This window comes from Corvus brachyrhynchos, unplaced genomic scaffold (assembly GCF_000691975.1).
Source record: "Corvus brachyrhynchos isolate BGI_N302 unplaced genomic scaffold, ASM69197v1 scaffold310, whole genome shotgun sequence".
NCBI lineage: Eukaryota > Metazoa > Chordata > Aves > Passeriformes > Corvidae > Corvus > Corvus brachyrhynchos.
In genome coordinates, this window is record NW_008236213.1 from 2,486,543 (window position 1) to 2,491,109 (window position 4,567).

The following is a 4,567-nucleotide window of genomic DNA, read 5'->3' on the forward strand; positions in this document are numbered from 1 at the left end:
GCTTCATCCCAACATGGGCAGAAATTTAAATCACACGCAGAGTTGTTTCAGAGTATCCAGCAGGTCTAGAGAACTCTTCAACCAAAATCAGTGCAACCCACCACCACTGGGGATGTGCAGAAAAATGTGACACTTTCTACAGGGACCACAGCATGTTTCATCTCCTATCTGATTCAGCATCACATTCCAAACATCTTGACGCTGAAAATCAAATCACCTTTTAGTTAACGAAATATTCAGTCTGGGCCAGTATTGCTGTTTTAGAACATTGTTATTGTTTTAGCACTGAAATCTGTTTTCTAATAAAAAAGAGTATACAAGCGCATGGTTACACCAATATAATGAAAGTGTTTCATTAAAATAGTCTGAGGAAGGTAAGAAATATTTCCCTGTTACACATATAGTCAATTACGCACAGAAGAATGGAGGTTGGGAAGTTGGATACTCCTATTCTGGACATTCCCTATGGCATGGTATAGTTCTTATGCAAGTCAAAGTAATCCAGTATTGGGCATTTCATTCATACTATGTCACAGGAATTAGTGGGATTGTATAGTGCAACAATGGTGGGCAAGAGAGAGTTCATCACTCTGCTATAAACAATTTTTCTTCAAATGCTCTCCTTGTGCCAAGTTCCTTTCAGTCACAGAGGATGTTGCCTGTAACAGAAATTGATCATAGATGAAAGCATTAGTTTCCTTGTTCCCTAAATTCCACATGGGCATAAAATCTTATATAGAATCAAACAAATAATTCACAATGAGCAATTTCTCTCCCTAAATATCTTCCAAGAGGATGTACGTTCCTCCATGTTATTCAAACACAGAGCTAAAATATTTCTAATTGTATTATGTCATCTTTCAATCAGTAACTGGAACTTGAGAGTTGTATACTGCTGCTACATGGCCACTGGTCTCTTAAATCACATTTTTAGGTTTCATTTTCTAGTCAGGGAGCTAACTAAAAAAATTCACAGGGTAGGAGTTGTGTTTATTTGTTTAATAAATACAGAAAGCACAACACCACAATAAACCATTCCCCTCTCTATCCAGTCATCCCTGCCCAACCCAGCTCTTCAGTGTCCCCCAGCCCTTCCCAGCTGGCTCTCACCCCCTCATGTGCTCAGGGTGCATTGCTTCTCATTGCCCCAGTTACCTGCACCCCAGGGAGGAGGAGGCTCAGCTGCATCTGCCCCAGGAGGAACTGCCTACAACCAGTCATGAATTAGACTTTGGCCCTCCTGGACTTGGAGGGAGATTACTTCCTACTGCTTCAATGAAGGCTTATGCGATACACTCAGGGATCCTCACATTCCTTGGAAAATAATGTGAAGGACATGTGAGCACAGTTCAGAAAAATTTATTATAATTCTGTCTAGACTTTGTAGCAGTGCTTTTCCAATATTGCCATTACTTAATATAAAATATCATTGTAAAAACATTGACTCCATTAAAAAAATTAGCATATTTAGCTACCTATGTATTTACAATAAAACTCAAAAATTAATATTTTACTCCAGGATTCCCTTCAGGACAGAAACTTGGCTTTAATTTCCTTGAGTCTTAAGGAGCTTCAGTCGTATAGATGTTCCGTGGGCCCTCTATGCAGAGATAAAGCCTTATTTAATCTGTCCTCATATCACCCTACAGACTTTGTTTAAAGCACAATGAAGTGTTACTGTACCAACAAAATCACTGCTTTGCAAAATGCAATACTTTCAGCTATTACAAGAATTGCTAAAATCTGGTTTGCACTGTTCCATTTTATTACGAGTACAGATTGGTGCAATGCCCCACTTTCAGTCTGCTGAATGGAAACACCTCTTACTTAGCAACAGAAAGCTGTCAATACCCTTCAAAAGAGAAAAAATAAACCACAAAAATATCGTTTGCTACTTCCAAGTACCTGGATTAAGAAGCAATTACTTTTCCAGATATTAAGGGGACCACCGTTAGGAATTGCCTTTGGGCACCCACTAAAAAAAGAATACATCAAAAATGATTTATCATTGCTTTTCTCAAAGGATTTTTTTCCTTCCTAGATTGAAATAGCTAGTGACCACTTACAGAGAAGGAGAAACCATATCTTTGGTAATCTCTGGTTGTCAAAGATAAAACATGAGAAAACATGAAAAATCAGTGGTCATCTGAGGTTTAAAAAAATAAAAGTGCTGATATGTGATTGCTCTCAGTCACAGGACATATTTGAAGCAACCCATTGATGCAAACTTGACCACAGACCTGCACTGATTTTCCTTTCTCAGTGCTGGAATTTTTGCAGAGAACTGGTCTTTAAGAAAAGCCAGTTAAGAAGATTTTTAGGGCCATCACTCATGCTGCCAAATCCTGGTGTACTGGTGGGAGACATGACTGCCTCCTGAGGCTCACAATCACCCTGCCCAGTGTTCCTCCCTCCAGTCTTCTGCTGGTGGAGGGGTTTATATGTGGGCCTGGCAGAAATTTCTCCTAATGTCCCACCTGGTTTTCCTGGACACTGAGGGAGACAAGGGAGCAGCAGGTCACTGTGCTGTGCAGCAACATGAGGCAGAAGAGCAGTGGTGAGCCACTGGCAGCAGTGACCCTTCCATAGGCAAGGCACCCCAGAGACCATCTGTGGTCCCAAAGACCATGTGGGCACACTGCCTCACATGTCTCACTCCTGCTGCTCAGGTACTTTCAGGGCACAAAATCCACTTCACTTTGTCGTTAGGCAGATTTTGCCCCAGCTGCTAAATTCCTGATTCTGAAGGCATAAGCACTGCTTTGCATACTTGTGGAGATGAAGGAAGGGTTGCAGGGAAATCTATCCTGTTGCAAGAGCTTTAGGAGCAATCAACCAGGCAGACCCAGGTGCGTGGCAGAGTATCTTCAGAGGAGCTGAATATCTGCCCTAGACTGATTTTTGCTGTGCTGATAAATATCAGGTGAAAATGTGGGTGCAGGAGTTAAGAAACAAAGGTATGTGTTTTGCAGTATATGTTGCAATTTTGAGCTTCATGCAGCAGGAAGAGGGAGAAACATCTGATAATAGCAAGTGCCCTGAGGACAAAGACACTGTACATTAATATTATGGGAACTGTTCAAGACAGCATTCAGTGTGTGCTAAAAACTGGCCAACCGGCAGACTGTTTCTTTTCATAAATCTGACTTAGAGAGGTGCTCTGTCAAAAAAAAAAGAGTTAAACAGAATATGACAAAACAACTGTGGGACATGTGTTTCAGTGCCAGAAGCTGGATGGCGGTGAGCAAGAGTGGTGGCCCGGACACGGGAGCAGGGACCAGGGGTCAGCATGGCAAGGGCCCATCTGCTCCCAAGGGATGGTTCTCACAGTGCAAACTGGTTTGTGCACTCTGCAGAGGAACCCAGCTCCAGGCCAAACTGGCTTGGGAAACAGGTCAGTGCAGTTCCACTTAAATCAGATGACTTTCATTCTCGACAGCAGTGCCAGCATTTTATGACCCCTGCCACTGAGGTTACTGTAGGACTGCACTTCACAGCACCATAGCTCACAAACTCTGTATGCCTGCATTAATTGGGTCTCCAACTTCCATGCAGTTAACAGGTGATGGTACACGTGCATGCCTGGTTAAACAGTCAAGATCTTCAGAAACTTGGGATTTGCTATGCTCAATGTCCTATGGAAATCATTATTATAAAAGACAATGCATTAAAAGTCTTCTCCTGTCTTCTGACCCTTTTTCTGTTCTTTAAAATCTTACCTAGAGATAAGTGCAAAAGGATTCTTTGTAAAATGTCGCTGTATGTTTTAATGAGTGAAGACTCACTTTGTGCACAGTCAGGTTCTTCTGCCAGGTTCCCAGGGAGGCAAGCATGGTGGTGTCATCATCACTGTGAAACTGGAGGCAAAAATGTCAGGCAGAGCTTGTCAGGACATCTTCTGAGGTTTTACTGGGAAGCCTTCAGGGTGAAGAAAATTGGAAGTGACCTTTATACAGAATTATTACAAGCACCAGTAAGGCTTAGATGAAGAAAAAAGGTTCAGGGAAAGGTTTCTGTTAGGTTTTACTCATATTTCTAGCCAAGTAAAGCAACTTCATTTCCCTAAGAAAGCACTGCCATATGGAGCAGGATAAAAATGTAATTTAGTCAGCAAGAATTATTGGATGTTACAGCAGAAAACATCAGTAGGAGTTTGCAATATTATATAGGGTTTTAACTTGCTGCAAACATGACTGGTTCCTGTTATATTCTACTGTTACAAATTAATAGCTCACTATAAGAAAATAAAGGAAGGGTGGGCCTAAAGAGCAGGAAAGACTCAATGAGCACTAATGAGCTTCAGGACTGTCTCACCAGGAAAGCTGTAGAAACTTCTTCCCTTGAACTTTTAAATAGTTTCTGCCAGCATCCCAGAGGAAATCTTATCCACGGCTTGCAATGATTTAAAGAATGTTTATCTTTCTGAGGAGAAAAATCCTTTGGCATAAAAGAAAAGCTGTCTACGTTGCTAATAAAAATTAGGGTTAAATTTGAATTTTATTGACTTTATTTGACCTTATTTATTCATTTAATATCTTATGTGAAAAGAAATGAAAAAGTGTGTAGA

The 4,567-nt window shown here is 41.0% G+C and overlaps 1 long non-coding RNA gene across 1 annotated transcript in view; it reads right to left on the reverse strand.

Annotated features, from left to right (window-relative positions):
- Window positions 1-1,690: 1,690 nt before the first annotated feature.
- LOC108449016 overlaps window positions 1,691-4,567 on the reverse strand; it is a 4,356-nt gene continuing 1,479 nt past the window's right edge. Inside the window, exons 2-3 of the long non-coding RNA XR_001865116.1 lie at window positions 3,786-3,918; window positions 1,691-1,852 (exon numbers count right to left, since the gene is read on the reverse strand). This is a non-coding gene — a long non-coding RNA (uncharacterized LOC108449016). The remainder of the gene's footprint in view (window positions 1,853-3,785; window positions 3,919-4,567) is intronic.